Source organism: Anser cygnoides, chromosome 4, assembly GCF_040182565.1.
Source record: "Anser cygnoides isolate HZ-2024a breed goose chromosome 4, Taihu_goose_T2T_genome, whole genome shotgun sequence".
Taxonomy (NCBI): domain Eukaryota; kingdom Metazoa; phylum Chordata; class Aves; order Anseriformes; family Anatidae; genus Anser; species Anser cygnoides.
In genome coordinates, this window is record NC_089876.1 from 45,238,997 (window position 1) to 45,258,809 (window position 19,813).

The 19,813-nt window shown below is 38.7% G+C and overlaps 1 protein-coding gene across 7 annotated transcripts in view; it reads right to left on the reverse strand.

Moving 5' to 3' along the window:
• The window catches only part of TTC29 (tetratricopeptide repeat domain 29), a 382,392-nt gene that overhangs the window by 235,390 nt on the left and 127,189 nt on the right, over positions 1-19,813 (reverse strand). Inside the window, exon 4 of one of the 7 annotated variants that reach the window (XM_066996058.1) lies at positions 19,049-19,234. The exons of the other annotated variants lie outside the window; for them this stretch is intronic. The gene's annotated coding sequence lies outside the window, so the exon portion shown is untranslated. The remainder of the gene's footprint in view (positions 1-19,048; positions 19,235-19,813) is intronic. 7 annotated transcript variants of the gene reach the window in all.

Below are 19,813 nucleotides of genomic sequence, written 5' to 3' on the forward strand. Positions count from 1 at the left end.
GGCACCAGGACCTCTCCTGTGGCTAGATTGGGGCCAGCCCCTGCACAAGAGACAGCCAAGTCCCCTTCCCAGGGGAGGATATTCACCTCCTCACAGAGCAGTTCCTCTCCGCTGAGAAGCTGAGCAAAGTCAAATTTAGCTATTGATCAATCCTCTGTTTTTCTCTTTCTTCTGTGGGAATCTGTGGCCTCTTTCTGTGAAGTGCCGATTCTCTCAGGAGGATGAGGTGGTTAAACTAGAGACTTTTCTCTACATTTTTCCCTCTAAAGTACTACCATAATGCCATAACATTTTCAGTTTATCAGATTAAAGAAATCTAATAATGTGAATTAAAAGCTCATTAACCTTAAGAGTCTGGGTTCCAGCACAGATGTACCAGAAGAGCCACAACAGTACCGCTGGTCAGTTCATTTCTCGCATATCTCACAGCAAATATTATTTGCATTGATCTCACTAAATGTCTGTTTGAGCACTCATGTTTCTGCTTTTCAGCTAGGTTGCCCTTGTGCTGTTTATAATCCAGGAAAAGCTGGAAGCACCCAAAAATAATAAGTCACTTGGGAGAATTTTCCCTTGTCATTCAGATTCAAGATTAAAATTGAAGGTGGTCAGGCCTGACTTGTGTAGCTTGTGTTCAAATCCATCTGTGAAATTGCTTTCACAGCCCTGCACTACTCAACTGCCCTACAAAACCATGTAATGCTGCCCTACACCAAGTTGCACAGCACCCTGTATAAGTGTCATTTACACCTGAGCCACTCATGCTGTGTGTTTACTGGCCTTGGCAGGGCCACAGTATGTGCCCCAAACAGCAATGCCCATTGCCATTTACACTGTAGGGGGCTTTAGAAAGGGCAAATTCAGCACTGAATGAATTGAAACAAGGATTCAGAAGCTGACTCTTTGTGTGTCCAAGACTCCCAATGCTAGAAAATCATGTGCCAATATCTTAGTTTGGTTTTTGGTTTGGCATTCAGAGTCCATAGCACCCACAAGGAAGATGTTGATTCTGTTATGGTCTAAGTTGCCTTCAAATCCCTTTTTGATTTAAATAGGAAATAGAGACAATTATCTTTCAAGGCCTCTGGCTCTCCCCAGGTTTGTTGTTGTTTTTAAGATGTGGCAGGACCTTTAGTTTCAAGGTTAATTTTGACTTCACCAAGCAAAAACAGGTCACAGTGACATGCAGCGTTAGAGCTGTCCAGCTTCACGTGAACTAATTCTACAAATTATCTATATTATTCTGTCCCTGTTTTGCCTCTTTCTCTGCAGTGTCATAATCTAACTGATTAGGGCATGATAAATTCAGCAGCTATCAGGCCAACAACTACAAGGGTTTTGCGTGGCAGATGAGTTTTGAGAATAGATTTTATCTGATAAACATAGGAACGCCAGCTCAATCCCTGTAAAAGAGAGTGATGAATGGCACGTCTGAAGCGTACAGTGCTGGCTTCCTGTCACAGGAATGCCACACTCCCCTTTGCTGGTATTGTGATAAGCCCGACTATGTTTAGTAGCTTTCGCCAGCAGGCTGTATATCAGAGCAACCAAAGCTGCCATTTGACACATTGGGTGTCCTGTCAGCACAAAATGCGTTAGCCTTTAATTGGTCTTGCACGTACTGTTAATGTTAGAGCCACACATAAATCAAGGTAATTTCAGGAAAATTGTGAGGTGGGAGGGAGGTTAAAGAGAAGTAAATGCTGCAAATTAAATAATGAATTGGATTGAGAGAGCTCAGACACACAGATCTCCCTGCAGTACTTTGGTAATGAGAAATTGAGTCCATGCTTTTACTGATGTTGTTACAGAGTCCTGGGGGATTTATAGTTTCCAACTTGTGGGAAATGAAGTTTGTCAGAACAGAGAACCCTGGAAGCCAAGCTTAAAAGACATAACAAGACAGAGATGCTAGCTTTCTCTACAGAAAAGCTGTCCTAGAAGAAACTGAAAAAATCTGCGCTATTAGTCAAAGAAATGCAAAGAAGTCATTTGATACAAAACCCCCTTAAGATACTTGATGAAACCCATTTTCTTTAAAGATGCAAACACTGACATAAAATCATGGCTGGGGTATGACCTGAAAGTCCAATGTGATTTGCACTCAGAACTGTTCATACCTCTGGACTTGTCAGCTATTGTCATCTTATTACTAAGGTCAATACCTTAAAAAAAATAAAATAAAATAAAAATGCAAACCACCACAACAATAGAAGCTAAGATATAAGCTAAAAATAATTTTTTTTAAAAATAGCTGCAGTTCTTTCTCCTGTTGGTTACATGCAAGAGCTACCAGAAAATTTCAAATCATCTTTGGTAAATTCCATTTGATTCAATTAAAGTTTTCAAAAAAAGTTAATCAGTTTAAATGAAAGCCTATTTTTGATGATCTAGATGAATTTTGAAATTGCCTCACTTTGACATTTATAGTTATTTTTTTTTTGTTTGTTTTGTTTTTAAGTAAACCCTATTTAAAATATTAAAATAAAATGAATTTTGGTAAAAATTGAGAGTGTCAAGTGACCTGAAACCTTCTTCTTCCAGATTCTGTTTCCAAAACTTGAGAGACCTTTGCCCCATCACAATTAAGGAATTAACAGTGCCAAGAGTAGATTAAAAAAAGAATTCTGACCAACTGCATTTGCAGCGAGCATCTGCTAAGTACTGGGAAAAAAGAGAGGGGCCTCCAAACTTGGGGACTTCTCCTAGGGGAGACTCTAAATGAGCAACAATAAGCAGAATACATAAAATTCAGAATAAGTTAAATTAGGAAATAATGCTGTTCAGAGCAAATCTAAGTCTTATAACTGATTCATGACTGGTAGAAAAGATGCAGATGTAGGACAAAATACTCTCAAATACTCTCTGCTTGCCATTAACTTTTAAGAGAAAAACATACATGCAACGTGAGCAGAAAGGCTCACATGCAATGCCAACAGAGAAGCAGAAGACAGACAACTCATAAGCAGTATGGGGAAATCATTATCCTCCCTTCACTGAAATACAATTGCTGAGGAGCAATCACAGCATAAAAAAACAGACATCAAAGTGCTGAAGGAAATGAAACTCATGCTGGAAATGAAGATGTCTATGGTGTTAGACATGATAGTTAAGTAACAATAATCGTTATGACAGAGCTTAAAGGCAAAGAAAGAGAAAGGATATGTCTAGAAAACAACTACTGTCCTGGAAGACAGCACCTTGATGATGGTAATGCTGCTCTTACACTTCCACACAGCATTAAATACATCATTTGTGAAGCTCAGGTGAGTTTCAGGTTAGAATAATGCCAAGACAAGACCAGACCATGCTGACAGGATTTGATGCGCTGTAGAGGCAATGCAAATAGGTCTAGTCTCAAACATTTTTTCAACAAGAGTGGAAATTGGTCACTAATAACAGTAAATTTAAAGCTTTAGGATAGCATAGTTACTCTACTCAAATCAGTGACCACAGGATTGAACTCAAGACACCAGCAGAGTTATGTCAGGTCAGAATAAGGCATCAGGAGCTCATCAACATGGCCAGGGATTCCTGAGACACGGTGAGCAGCGACACTCGAAAGGTGTGGAACTAGGCAGGAGAAATACAGGATTAAAATACACAGCACTTCTAGCTGAGGGAAGAGCAAAGATCTTTTTGCTGCAACCCATAAATGCTTTACCTTAGTAGAGATGACTAACCAGGTTTGGGGAAACTTGTTGCCACTACAGTGACTAGAACAGACACGGCAACGAGGCAGACTTGGTGTTGCAACCTGCTTTTTCAGAAAAGTCATCTGATTTTGGCCTTTGCACAGGTATTCATACATATCACATTTTACTGTAACAGAGAAGGTAATTAATGAATCTGAAAAACAATGTTGTATGACCATCGACATAGTGCTAAAGAAGTATGCAGGTACATATGGTGGCTGCTCTCAAACCTGCAGAGTCTGTGCAGGGAGAGCTTTGCCTCATTAAGCAACAACACCATAGCTCCAGCATTATGAGAGCTCACAGCAGAGAAAGAGGTATCCCAGAAAGCCAAAGCCATCAAGTGAAGGACCTCTCCACATCACTGCCATCTGAATAAAAGCATACGCTGGAGAACAGTCCATATGCAACAGCTATTTACAGGTGTGCCCCTCACTTCCCACAACTGTTTTGAGATGTGGAGGAAATGCAGTAGGTCCAATGACCTTTTTGAGACGCGATTCACATCGCTCACATTCATCTGTGATTCTAACCCTCAGCTGCAGGTGGCAGGGAGCTGCACCATTGCAAACAGAATCGCCCTAAGCTTTCTATAAGTTACAGGTGTTCACAAATAGGAGGAAGGTTCGGGTTGTGCTTCTATGGAGCTATGTGAGGATGCTTTTGGACCTAAGTTTCACCACTTCCAGAGGCTATCAGGATAGAGAGAAGTATGTTTGAAACATTATGCCTATAAAATCAATTTCTTACCAACTTTAATGCTATTTGAGAACTTCCCCCTGCTCCAACCAATGTGTTTTTCTTCACAAATATTTCTGCAAAGGCTTTAAAATAATTCACAGCTCTGCATTCTCACCCGTTGGAATTTACTAAGAGTGCTTTAGCAAAGAAATCAACAGTGTGTCTGCATGACAATTACATTTTAAAAAGCACATGAAATTCTGCAGAGCTGAGTGCTTGTCTGTTCTTTATTTGACTGTGGTTTTGCATTTTGGCCAACCAAACTTAACAGGACTAGAGCTAGAGCTGTTTGATTTCTGAACAGCCTACCTTACTGCTTACCATCATCCCCTTCTTAATTTTGCTGCAGGTGATAAATCCCTTAAATCAGCACCAGATATTTCTCTTAAATCAAAAATAAAAGTAAATTCTTGTAGGTATCATGCTTTTCCCTGAAAACAATGAATTTAGAGTTTACATTGTTTCTTTTTTTACATTGTTTCTTTTTCTCTTTCCTTTTATAGTATCTTTTTCTTCGATGCCCCTAAACCAACAGACAACAGAACAGAAAACCAACAGTTTTCCCCATGGGCTGTTGATGGTATTAAGTGGACTGTTGAGCAGCTGTGCCCTCCTGCCTGCCCTATTGATTGGTTTCTCACATTGCTCTTAATAGGTTTATTGATAGTTTGGATTCATTTTGTCCTGATTTTTGTCAGTCTTCACATTTTCACAGTCAGGTTCCCTTTTGCTTGAGGAATGGATTAGCAATTAGTTCTGCTCTTAAAAGCCAAGTTCTCTTACTAATGGTTTAGCCATTGGCACGTGTGTGTGTGTGTGTGTGTGTGAGAAATACACCTCCAAACTAGTTTTTGTTCTTTTTGTAGATTTCACTCTATCATTCTTGTTTGACGATGCTTTAAAATTATTTTTATTTGTGATGGATTTCAACATCCATGGATTTTGAAATCCTTTGCTAGCATTAACTGACACAGCATTCGTGTTGTTACAAAGTAATGCTGCTTTACTTCAGCCAAAGATCTGTTTCTTTGCCTTTAAAAAGAAAGGATAACAAATAAATGTATTTAAGTCTAAACTGTTATTCATTTAAGACTCTTACAGAACAGCAGAAAACAGATCCAAAGAAAATATTTGTCCCTATGATTTCAGAGACTATTGAAATTGTCTTTTGATAAGGTTCCAGAAGCTGCACAAAGTATTAAATAGGTTTGCTGATCACTGACAAATATCATGTCATAAATGTTTCTAAGTTTCTCATATGTTCATTATTTCCATTGATACAGAATAATTTTAAAAGATTATATGCTTATTTTCCATTGTCTAAGTGGTACTCTATCTGGTTCAATTTGAAAGAATTAAGATATAATTTATCTTACTTTGTTTTGTTGATATAAGAACCAACCTCATTTATAACCCTAATTTTCAATTACTTTTATGACCTTTCTCGAGGACGTTATTTCAAGTACTATATTGCTTTACACTTTTGATACAATCTTGCTGTTTAGGTTTATCACCCTGTAGCTACTGTTCATTTACAAATTTATGGTAACAAGGTGCCTTGCAATAATCAATGTTCTTGAACAACTATGAGTGTCACCTGTTGATTAAAGCTGAACAAAACCAACGCTGTCCTACTACATTAAATGACTACAAAAGGTTACGTTACCTTAAATTCATTCATTTACTCTGTTGAGTAAAACAGAACTTTGTGCATAACCAAGATGTAAAAACCATTTTCTCACGTTCAAAATTTATAATCAAACCCAATTTAGAAGACGCTATTCTATTTTCCAATTTTAAATACTTATGGAGCAAAATTGCCCATGAAGTTGACGGAAATTTTACCTCAGTCAATCAGATCTTCATCCTAGTATTTGCAAAATTTCTGGGACTGGGGAAAAATCAAGAATATCTTTTATTTATGAAAGACAATTTGGAGGAAATTAAAGACCTCATAATTTGCGCTATTGAGTCATTAAATTTTTAAAAGATTTACAACTCCCAGTCACTTGCTGGGAATCAATGCTGGTGTGCCTCTTATACTAGAATAGGCCACAATAAAAAAATCATAGGTTGAGTAATGGCAAGATCTTTTCACGTGTGTTTCTCCCTCTGCACCCCCAAATCTTAGAGCTTTTACAAATATGCCTTCAGTCAATTTCAAATATGGGCTTATGTACATAACCATATTCCTTTCACTAGCATCCTCCATGTTTCTCAGACAATTTTCATCTGCTTTTAAAGTAAATGAATTCTTCAGCACAGGCACTACTCAACATCTGGTGCAATGAAACCCAAACTTTGAGGCCTCTGGGCTCTCCTGTAAGACAAAGTAAAATGTATTGGAAAAAGTAACATTTCTCCACATATTTCTCAAAGAGTAGACAATGGTAATATTTTTTTAAAAAAAAATAAAATTCGCATTTCTAGAACATAAGTCCATTTACATGTTACACTTATACATCATGTTGTACAATTTTTAGCTCAGTTGGAACCAAGACCATGTCTGCCTTTTGTTTACACAGCAGGATTAAAACAGGAGGATAAACGAGGGGTTCTTGGCTGGCTGAGGATTACAGAAATAACACAAAGACCTCATAAAAACAGATAGCATCCTGCCTCATATTTGCAGCTCTGAAAAGCTAAAGTTTGGCAGGCACACACACTGGTTAAAGCTTCCTTATTTGGGAGAAAAAAGCAGTAATGCTAAAAAGGTTGAGAGAGAAACAGTGTTCTGTGAGAAGACTTAAGTTCAGATAAGCTAAATCAGACATATATTACCTGGGCAAGCACCAAACTGATGGTTTGATAACCACTGCTTCCAATAGAAGACTTTGGACTCTTTGAAATGTGTTTCCAGTCAATTTTTATCAGATGTCAGTATTTAATACCTGAAAACAGAGTGCCCAAACTTCCTCCTGCTGTGAAGCCTGGAGTGCTATGGCTGCACAGGCAGGGAGCAGAGACCCTCCTTCTCCACTGGGTCTGTGGCTCTTCTCACAAGCCAGGAAGGAGGCAGTGCCAACTGCCAGGCAATGGGCAGCTGCATGCTCCTGGAAGACATGATGCTCTAAAACTGTACCAAAAGTGCCAACAGTAGGGCCCAGCGTTCAGCCTGTCTCTTGTTGGAAAAATACCTGCCATTTCATAAAACCTTATCCTCAGAAGAATCATTGGTTTGAAAAGGGCCTCCAGAAGTAATCTGGGCTGTCTCTCTGCCATGAGGCAAGATGGGTTACACCTGTGTCCTTCCTGGCTAACAGCTGCTTAACTGTTCTTGAAGGTCTCCCATGACAGTCTGCAAGTCTGTTTTCTCCAGTGTTTCACCACCCTGTATGACTCTCTAAAGTCTAATCTGAGCCTTCCTTGCTGCAGCTTCAGCCCATAAGACTTACTATCCTACCCCATGCAAGTGTGGAAAGAAGTTACCCTCTTCATCTTTGCAATGGCCTTTCATTCAGAGACAGTGCCTACACTGTAGGGCCCAGCATTTTCAAAAGCAGCTTCAACTCCTATGACTTTCTTTGTAGTTGGTGCTTTCTAGCCCGGCAATCTCTTTTGTTGCCCTCCTCTGGAATCCCACCTCCACCTGAAGGGCGAAGCCCCAAACCTGATGTTTTGTTCAGGCCCAGCCATTAGCAGGCACAGTAGAACAGTGACACTGCTCCTTCCCTGCATGCTCTGCTCTTGCTGTCATGGCCTGGCGTGAGGAGCCCCTTTTCACAGCAACGGTTGCAACAGTACAGTGTTAATACAAACCAGAGTCATTTTCACACAAAAGGAAAAGCATAAAACTCATACACAGATGCTTGTATACAATCTTGTAGGTGTTGCATTCTCACCCTGCCAGGGGACATCTTTGGTAAAAACACTCCATGGTCACTTTTCCAACCCAAGTCTTACAAGTGGTAACAAGCTACATCTACTGACCAGCCATAGGGATCCAGTCCAATCTATCCCAGCAGTAGAGCTCAAATAATGTAAGAACTACAAAGGTTTGCAAAAAAAGACAAGGCTTCCTTGCATGCTAACATTTTCAGGCACGATTAATCTTTTACATGAGTTATGTATTTTTGAACACAGATCTTTTGCAGGTCAACTCAATTAGAGTTTCAGGTGGATTTTGTAGAAGTCTCACTAGATGATTAAAAATCCCCCAAACATGAGTACCTCTCTTCTGGTAAGAACATCTTAGACATTAAAACCTGAACTCAAGTGGAAAACAAAGATAAAGATAATCCTGAAGAAAATAAACAAGCAAAAAAACAACCAAACAAAAATAACCAAACCAAACAAAACAACAATTCTGCAGCTGTCATGGCAGTCACGGAATCCAGGAAGCTTGAAGAAAAAGATAGTGTATCCTTTACAATACATTCTGTCATGGTCAAGAGGACCCACAATGATGCTGACACCTTGCACTCTCAGATACTGTCACTTCACAATATAACCCCTGGATTATATGTAACAAGGTTTCGGGAATTTGTGATTGAGCAACTTCTCAGACTATACCTGTGCCAAGATAGTAAGAAATTTACAACAGCCCCTCTGCTTGTTTTTTACTTCCTGCTTTCTCGCCTATCAAAGGTTGTTCAAGGACTTGGTTTTAGGTTATATAAGTGGTATATATAGCATTTGAGGTGCAAGTTTCATATATGAAACTATATTATTCCCAAACAGTCTAAGTGCAACAATGCTGTGCAAAGCAATTGTACAATGTGTTGCTTATTAGTTTCTTTTTGTTCTCATTAAGAAGTAAGAACAGACTCTTTTGCTCTGTCCAAGGCAGTGCAAATCATTAATCTTTGCATAGGACACATTTGACTTGAGTCCAAAATAAGTCAGAAAAGCTAGCTAGAAAAATAATGCAAGAAGAGAGAAAGCTTCTGCACTCAGAACTCAGAAAATGGTGAAAGAGATTTAAACTGGCACATTCCTAACTAAAAATTTCAATAGTCACAGCATAAGCTTTTTACTTTCACAGAACACATAACAGGAATATCTGCAAAAGAGAATTTTACATTAATTCTATTTTGGCATCTCCTCAAGAAGTTTATTTGCAGTTGAGGAAACTTTATGCAGTGAAAACATATCCTGACAAATTTTCAAAAGCTCTGCTAAAAAAAAAAAAAAAAGGAAAGCACAATCAATCATCTATGAAACATGACATTAAAAAAATGAGATTGAAACATGAAATAACTGAGTTTGGAACAGTTTTGTATTCAACTCATTCAGTATAATTTCTGAATTTGAATAAATTCACACACTTGCTGTTATTTGATATATTGATCAGTTGTTATAAGTAAAAGAAGTTTGTATTGATATTGAAGAAAGTCTCAACAAAGTAATCTGTTCCATCGCACATCCACCTCCCTACCCCACCAAAATAAAATTAAATAAAAATAAAGCCATAAGACTGTGGCTTCATGTCACACTGATTTGTTTTGCATACGAAATACCTTTTAAAAGCTCCCAAGTCAGTAGCATAAAGGCAACTTGCAGTTGGCAGCCTTGTTGAATCAACCACAAAGAATTCAGCAGGTTCCCAAATCCTAAACTATAGAAGTTTGGATGCATATATCACAAGGATTGACTATGTCTCTAGGGACAGGTTTGAGCAACAAAAATGACGGGTTTTAAAATAACTTGTCCATAGGAAAAAAAAAAAGCTTGGAATATTCTTGCAGAACAACTCAGTGTGGAGTTGTTATATTGTTCCTGAGCACTTCATTCACTGCCTCTAGGAAAAAGAGCAATACGGTGCCTTGCTTCAACAGGTGAGGTTGGGCCACTGGCAAAGATTTTTCTCTCCCCACCCATTCTTGTCATGCTTGCACATGGTGAGGTTGTGTTGGGACTATCTGCCACAGCCCCGGCTCTCCCCCAGGTGAAGTTCCCCCCAGATTTGGCTGCCTATCTCCACATTTTCTTGCTGTAACCCCACTGTCTCTAGTTTGGTGGTTTCAGAAAACACAGAGAGGCTGAAAAGAATCAGCAAAGCTCTGGAAAATCTCTGAAGCTGGGAGTGGGTAAGGCAGACACAGGGTTCTTGCAGTAGTTTATTTATGTAAGTTTGGCTGCTGGGACCAGCTTGTACACAAACACAGCATGACCAGAAGTGACTTAAGGGCTGACTACTTTTTATATTCATGCAGGATTCAAGAGAGCTAAAACTTGAGCACTGATATATTTATTTTTCTTTTTTTTTTTTTTTTTCATAGAGCAAAAGATCTTCTGAAAAGACAAGTAGGCCATGGTTCGTCCCTTTTGGAGTCCACAGTCCTTTTGGCTAAGCTGTACATGCTGAAGTAACTGGTAGAGAAAAGCAGCAGTTCAATCTGTACCTAAATTCCAGTTAGCTAGACCTGAGGTTTTGGTTCAGCAAGAAACTCTGTGGAGGAAACTGCAGCAGCAAAAGAGAAGTTTGGAACAGATTTTTCTGAAGCATTTGTAATGCATCTGGCATTTTCTTCCATAAAACAGCAACGCATATTTCTTACATGTACACAGAAACAAACAAATGCACACAAATGCTTACATACAACTTGCAGGAGAAAAAAAAAATCATTCCCTAATTGTTTTCAAAACCCACAAATTATCCTAAATGCCTTTGTAAACAGATCTGTCTCTGAATGCCTTCATAAGGTCAAAGTTCAGATGCGTACTCTTTAGTTAATTTTCTGTGTCATAAAACTTGAGATCAGACAGTATTTAGAATGATAAAAGCAAAAGACTAGAAAGAAAACTATAGATTAGAGCTCACGATAAAAGATATAGTAATATGCCACATGGAAGAGTCCAGCATATATTTATTTCTGAAGAGCCTGAAAGCAATTATTAAAGCTGAAAAGCTGTGGTTTTAATGAATGTGGAAAATTATTACATGTCAAAGAGATCCAAATTCATGATTTAAGGATATTAAGTAAACCAATCATTTGATTAGAATTGCTCTACGCAAAAGCATGTCAAGAACATTTGAGAAAAGCAAATGTAGAAACTGTAAAGTAAAAAAAAAAAAAAGTTAAAGAAAAAAGTAAAGAAGTTGCATTGTGAAACATGCCTTACTAATAAACAAATGAAACAGTAGAGGTCTGGAGAGGCTCCCAGCAGTGAGTTACATCATTTATTGCAATGTTTGACTAAATTTCAGATGGACCACAGTCCATTTGAGTGCAGAATGTTCTTTGTATAACATTAGCAAGTCAATGGTGGGCTCTAAATAAAAGGAAAGGATTCATCATTTACCATCCCTTTTGCAGCTTTCTTTTCATTACAGCAAAAGGCTGTTTCAATTAGAGCCACGCAGATTCCCTGCACTGAGTTTGGTTCAAAGTGACTTATGCAATGCCAGCATCCCCAGGGACTAGCTTCCCTGCAGGCCGAGGCTCTCCCACTGCTGGGATTGCAGTTTATTTGGGTCGAGCTGTGCTTGCCATCATGCCCTTTGGCTCTCTTGAGAGCATCGGTTCTTGGTGATGAGCCTGAGCTGACCTCCGCAGTGAGCTAGGCTCTGCAGCCTGCCACCCTTCAAGGCTGGACCCTGAGGCTATTGCAGTGCATCCGAAATGCACCCCCGGGGCAGCTTGCTTTTTAACTCCTGAGGGGTGTCTGCAGTTCTAGCACACATGCACTGTTCTGTGGTTAATCACTTCCTTCTGCCTTCCACCTCCCCTGTTTTCCAGCCATGTTAATACAGGAAACCCAAACGCAACCACTGTTCTTTAGGTTATATAGGCAGGCACATTAACCCAAAGGTATCCAGCCTGTTTAGAAAAGCCTATTTAATACACCAAAGCTCAGCATACCTAATTATATCTCATATAGCACAGACAAAACAGCCAACTCAGGCACAAAATGGATTGGAAGGGGCATTCAGACTGGAAGCAAGGAAAAAAAACAACAACAACACACCAAGATTTGAAATCATGACTGTCCAGCATTAGCAGTCATCTTCATTCTTGGAATTAATTCAATAAACTTGCCTCACACAAGGAGCCAAGGCATGTCACAAATAATCTATTCCATGTCCTAACAGCCAAGTATAAAATACTTTCTACAAATTGATTTGATGTTAGACTTTCATCTGCAATTAAAGACAATATTCAATAGTTGACTGGCAAAAATTAAATAGGATCTGAGCTAGATGGCACATGCCTCATCTCTGAGTACTTAGCAGTTTACAACAGAGGTAGTCATTCCGTCCACTGCTACTGAAGTACAATATAAGTAGCTGATGGAAATCCACTAGGCAGCAAGCTTTGTCAGGGAGCTCACAACTGCTAAGGGGGCACTACCAGCTCCTGTTCAACACCGAACAGCACAGAGACCCCGACACAATAGTTTCAAAAAGCATACCACTTTGTCACAGTCATGACTAAGATTTCTACATCCTCTTTAGACAGGGAGACATGCTAGTTTATTATTCTTGCTTGTTCTGCTTTGTTTCTAGAAGGTAAGCTGGGAACTATGGCATTCCTTTCATGCACATCAGCTGGAAGTGGGCTACAGGCTGGACCTAAGGAGAAATTGTCATGGAGCTCTTGGAGTGGTCTCCAGCAAATCCCTGTTTGCTTCAGTACTCTGTTCTATCCAGAACTAGCAGGTTAGAGACGAAGGGATCCATTGCAGAGCACACATACACAGAGGGAACAAATTAGTGTTATTTTAAAGCAAATTATTTTACTGAGAAAGGAGCAGTGTGACTGCAACCTCTACAAATCTAAGCTATGGGTACTTTAAGACATACACTGAAATAGAACTTAACATGCAGAAACCTATTCCTGTTCCAGCAAAATAATGCAGACAAAACTATTAAATAGATATACTGAAATGTAAAGAAAGGCAGCGATTAAAGCACCAAAGGAAAACATGCCAGAGTTTTGCAATGGCAAAAATATTCTGAAGAAAACAAAGGGAGATGAAGAAAAGAAGAAAAGAAAAATGAAGAGTTTAAAAATGGTTCTTAACCTGCTTCATCTTGACAATTTTCAATTATATTCAGAATTGAGAGAGAATCACAATTCATACCGCCCCATACTAAAGGCAAACCAAAACATGACATTTCCCCACCTCTGGTAAGTGACCAAGGCTTTCCCTTTAAAGGACTAAAGACATTTAAGAAGGAACAGTCTTCCTTATACCAAAGTCCTAATTGAAAGCATATGGCATGACCTGAAGCAAAATGTTAATTAAAACCACTCTACATTTCTTTTCCAAAGTCCTTTTGTTTGACTTTTATAGATTAATTTGACACACTCCCTTCCCTTGCCTGGAAAGTTCTGGGTTTTTTTGTTTATACTGTACAAAGCATTAAATTATTGTCCTTAATGCTTTGTTCTTCCTAACTGCATGAAATTGAGTAACATTTTGAAACATATTTGTAAGATGATGAAGGCCAGAGTTGACATATAAAAAACAAGTGGGTACATTCATTTGCATGTGCAGAAACCCATACCCAGTGTATATGAAAATGAGCACTACAGTAACTAATTGATATTTTGTCTTCAATGCACCTGTACTATCAATGAATACAGCACGTGTGCATTTTTCTGATGGCAATTTAGATGCTGAAGGGCTCTTTGTATAAGTCCCTTGGATCACCACCCAAGAGAAATACTTTCCTCTATTTATAATACGCAAGAAAGTCAGCTTTATCTTCCAAGGCTTTAAAGAAAAGCCACTCCAAATTCAGTGTTCCAAAAGTACTTGCTCTCTCTCAGACCATACAGCCTTTTTTTGCCTCTCTTTTTCAATTGAAAATCAGGAATCTGAAAGGACGTCATACCCCAAGAGCAATGCCACTTAAAATCAGCTCCATTCTAACCGTGCATTCTTCTAAACTCTCAGGTTCAAAAAGATTGCCATCATTTGAAGCACAAAACATTAACTCTGCTTTTTGTCAGCCAGGAAGTTTTCCTGTAACTAATTGCAAAAGCACTCAAAAGTCAGCAGTAAAATAATCCAAAATATGTAAACCCCAAATACTCCCCTCCACACCCTTCCACCCCAGAGATCACTAGATGGTAAGACTTGAACAGACCATCTTCATATTCAGTAAGACTTCAACACTTTCCTTTTTAATGCATTGCCCACCAAAAGAAACATAGGCTGAAAAGATCAAGAGACTAGGGAATTCAACCCAAATTAGGCAGGATTACAGTAAAAGCAATAGCAACACTCAAAAATATTGGGAGGGGGGATATACTCTTGGGGAGCCTCCTCATAAAATAGCTACTCACACCACTGACGTACCAGTTTATCAAAAACATTGCTAAACATGAATTCCATGTACCCGGTCACTGCTCTCTCTCCAGGGGAGGGGAGAACGAGCGGCCCACCCGCTACACCCTGCACCATGGTGGGAGCAATGCACTGCCAGTGCTACGGCTGCCACTGGCAGGGGGATTGCAGGAGGTCAAAGGAGAACCTGGTAGCCACTGGAATGCCTCTGCAGAGGAACAGGGGGCTGGGGGAGAATCGCGGAGTTACCTTTTAGGAAAACCTTTGCTTGGAGGTTTGGGCTTTGGCTAATGGATAGTATTTTATACACCTTTGAAATACTTTTATATACTTAAACAGTATTTAAATAAATGAAAGCTGTAAGACAGTCATTGTGCTCATGCTGCTTGGCTGGAAATTGCACTGTTTTTCATATTCTGAATAAAAATTACAAGAATTGACACCTCTGTAGAGTTAGGCTTAAACTAAACTTTTCAAACTGGTGAAAATAACTAAATGACTTGTGAACATTTTGTCACAACATTCACTGTGAATTCTGGTTCACTGGTAGTTTATGGCCATGATTTAATAAAAACAAACCAGATCAAAGTGTTTTCTAGGGCTATCTCTTGCTTTTAATTTTGGCTCAGAAAAATTAATAGAACATTAATTGAAAATGTCCTTTTTAATTCCTCCTCTCATATTAATTCCAAATCAAATAGCATCTTAAAGTGCAGCTACATAATCAAATAGTTAAATTGTAAGTCAAGACTGCAAACAATTTTAATTTTACACATAATGTAAAGGAATTAATAATTAAGACAGAGGCATGGGCTTTTTATTAGGCATTGAATGATTAAAAATTAGGGTAGATATTGTAAAGTTGTAATTTATATTTTTTTTTCTCTTTCTTCAGACAGACTAATTTCCAGCATCTAAATATAATTTCTTATCATGTTTACTTTCAGAGATTCCTTTCTTCATCCTTCTGCATACATTTTAATTAAAAGCTTGTATTAGTCTGGTTAAATTAGGCTTCATCCTTAGGCAAAAATAAAAATAGCTTAGTTTTTGGAGGTAACTAGGATACAGAACCCCTATTGTAGTCATAAGGCAAAAGTTTCACCAGAACCCCTGATAAGTCCAATTGGTTTTCAGCCAGAGTGATGACAACAATTAGGAGAGCATATTTTATGTCAGTGATTTTGCTCTGGGTGACTGAAAACATCCAGACTCCCTTATCAGAACACCTTCTGCCATTTTCCATCCTAGCAATAAAATGTTTTCTTGGAAATGGGACAATTCGCAATCTGCTATCGACTGAAATGAAGTTCAGTCCTCATTCATATTTTGCTGGGTTAACTATTACAACTGCTTCTTCCCTGTTTTATCTCTTACAATACCTACTACCGGCTCAGCTCTTGGTCAGCCTGCCTTATTCTTTACAAGGAAAGAGGGAGCTGGAGGGACAATCTTCTCTTGCTGTCCTACTGTTGATCTCTTGCTCCCTCATTCCACAACTCTAAGAACTAAAGCATAATGAGAAAGTATGAAGTTTATTTAGAAGTAAAATACTATCAAAAAAAAAAAAAAGCGAAGTGAATATAAATCAATTTCTGAACTATTAGTGTTCCCATCTAACATCAGCGTGCTTTCAAATTACAACAGTCTTTTCAAAAAACAAATCTGCAAATCGTGCCATTTTTCATAATTTATTTGCAACTAATCAGTTCTAAATAATATACAAGTGTTCTATTCTGAGCCTATGAAATGGCTGGAGAAACTCTTTAACTTTCAGAAAGATAAGTCACCTTATAAAGTTAAAAAGCTGCTGTCTCTTTTGGGGCATGAACTGAGACAGCAGGACATCAGGCAATTGATATACTAAATGGAAGAATATCTGCTGCAATCAACAAGTAACCCAAACAGTTACACTCAGAAAAGGAAAGTGTGCAACAAAGATATGATAGACTGCACAGGAAGGTATCCCAAGAGTCAGCAAACAGCTCCCTGGAAGATCTTTAGATCTCTATTATATGTCTCAGCTGAGATGTGTCCATGGCTCTGGAAACTAAAATGGTTTTCTCCCCTCTTTCCAAAAGCCCCTGAACCTTCAGTCTGTGTAAGATAAAAATGGTCCTGGACTCCAAAAATGCCACCTGTGACATCTTAGAATGTATGAATGGCCGTACTATTTCAGAGCAACAGTACACCTCGCCCAGTACAATCTCTCAACCTCCAAGCAGAAGCAGCTCAGGGCATTTTCTGAGTTTCTTGTGGTTTATCTTCTCAGTTAACCCAACAGGTATGTCATATCCAAGCACCTGCTTCGTCTCTCTTAAAATCCATGTTGTTGAAGTAAAAGGTATACGTTTTTGATGAGGAGTCCCATAGGTCTACTACCTGCTTGCTTTATCTAGTTAAGAATCTGCACGATGCAATGGCAATCTCTTTAATGTGGGTTATTTTGTTGGTGGTGGTTTTAATTCTTCTTTCCTTTTTATCCCCCAATCCTCCATTTGGCCAGTTTCCAAATCTTGATGTTTCTTCCTCTAAAGAGCTCCAGACCTCTACCGTGCAGGTAAAACCTGATGTCCACAGTTCCATGACCATCCAGCTTCATTGATGCGAATTCCTCTTTCTAAACACCAATGCTGCTTTGTCCAGTACTGATGAAATAGAGCCACAAAGATGCTAGGAAGAACAGATTAACCACAGGAGCCACCAGTAGATTTGGAAGTCAAACAGCAGGAAAACTCCTGTTCAGCCCAGGCACCCTGGGCTCTAGAGTATGGCCAGCACAGACTGAGTCTTCAGGGACTGCTGCTGCCAAACTCCCACAGAGACTGTATAATAGGAAATATTCAGAGGCTTGTGATACTGCCAAATTTAAGCAGATTCCTGACCCCAGGCTCTCCAGCTTCTCAGTCAGATCGTTGTAAGATTTTTTCTAACCATTGGCTAAACAATATGCTTTGCCTTAACCTTGTTCTTTGAATACTGAAACTATTCCAAAATAATCAGCCTAAGGCTGATGCTAGTTATGGAGAATTCAGGTCCAATTTTTTCAACTTATATTCTACTATGAAAAAGGTTTCATAAAGGAATGTGTCAGGCAGCTTTAATGACAGCCACCTCTGCCAGCTTCACCTATAACAACTTTTAGCAGTAATAAGAATCTGATCTTTTGTTTTCTCAGCAACAGACCATCTTGTTTTGTGTTGTACTGTGTGACACAGTTAATGCAGGCACTTCCAGATTAACTGCAAGCCAAGGTTTCAATGCAAATCTTTTTTGATCTCCAGTTGCTAAATAGTTTCTAAATTAAAATAAAATCAGCAGGGTTTTTTTAAGTGCATTCTTAACTCTGTCTTATTGGCTGCAGCAGAACCTGAGGGCACTTAGAATAGTATAGTAAAATATTATCTGTTTCTCCATAATTTCCATAAGAAATATGAACTCAAGGAATTTTAAACATTGAGAGAAGTACTGAAGGTACTTCATTTAATTCTCTTTTTTGTTTGTTTGTTTGTTTGTTTGTTTTCTTCTTCCCTTTGCAACAGATTCGAGGAAAGTGCATTTCTCTTGGCACTGAGTAAAATTATAACTAAATCATTTCCTTCTTCTTTCTCGTCAGAGCAACAATCATTGACTTCCCCTCATTTTAAGGTAGTTGGCTGACACAATTCAGATTTAATTACTCTTTCTGCATGATAAACTCCAGTTCTGTGAGCAAATATGTCTCATTTTCAAGTTTGGTTAGACAGTAGCAATGTAATAGGCCTTTCAACCTCTGGTGTAGCCTGTAGCTTTGGAAATCTTTCCTAAATGACAAAACAGCCTCCCCTACCACAGAACTTTCTCTTAACATACTTATTAAATAGATACCTAATCCCTAAAAACCAATAAACCTAATCAACTGGCTGCCAATTATAATGACTTCTGCTGTCAGAACTACATGATGTGCAACCACAGAAGGTAAATGGCAATATCAATGGTGGCTTTCAAACTAAGGTTTACTACGCAAGGCTGTGAACTGTCACAGTCATTCTACATACATTGCAGTTTCTCTCCTAAGATTTTCCAGTCTCTGAATGGTTGTAGTAATCTAATCTGTATAACCATTGGATACAAATATCCGGATGGCAAATTCTGACAGGGTAGCTTGTGCTCTGTAAATTCACACCTTGTACTATGCACTACCTCCCTGCCCAGATTCTAGTACAGCAGTATTAAAGAAGAGGAGAATTCTTATAATTTTTACTTCTCAACAGCATACGAAAATGGGAATTTCTGTCCTCTAATTTGTCTTTGGAAAGCCCTTTGGTACTGAGCAAAACATAGAGCTTTGCAGTATTAGGGAGTTACTTTCAGTACACCTCAAATATACTCACACTTTTCCAGAAGAAGGAGGCCAGGCAAAGACAAGGGGCATCTCTACTCAGTCACATTTTCAAGGAGGCCATTAAATTATTCTGCTCATAGGCTGCCTATGGGAAAATTCCCTTGGGAAAATATGACAGAAGCAGAAGATTCCTCAGATGGGAGGCCAAGAGCAGCATTTGACAGATATGCTCAATCTGCAAGAGTCAGAGGGAGGGAAGTATGAGAAACAGTTTGGGCCATGTGAAACAGGCAGCTTAGCCCCACTTCTCCTTCCAGCAGTTTTAACCATGAATCCCAGTAGCTGTTTATCTCTTTCTTGCTCGGACTGAGAGGGGTATCAAGCAGGTATCGGACTTGTGCCAGCTCCAGTTTCTTTCAATGAGGGCTACAAGAGATCATCACATCTCTACTAATACAGATTTTAAGTTAAAATGACAAAGTAAAACAAAAACAAAAAAAAACATAATTGTAAAAAAGTAAATTAAAACCTCAATACATTAGGAAAAATAAAACCGGTAAAATATTTTAAATACAATTAGCACAATAAAAGTAAGCAACATTGCATTTTAACTACTATTCAGGAAGGGCCCATTTTTGAGCTGGACCCATTTTATCTATCCCATTTATTTCTTAAGCGAGTGAATTTTGTATCCATGTTTTCTAGGAAATTCTAAGAAGCAGTGCAATATGGTTTCTCTGCATAGGCTGGGTAAAGGGTCTGTCTTGTTCAAGGTCTGTTGCACCAGTGAAAGATGTCACTATTGTCACTGGTT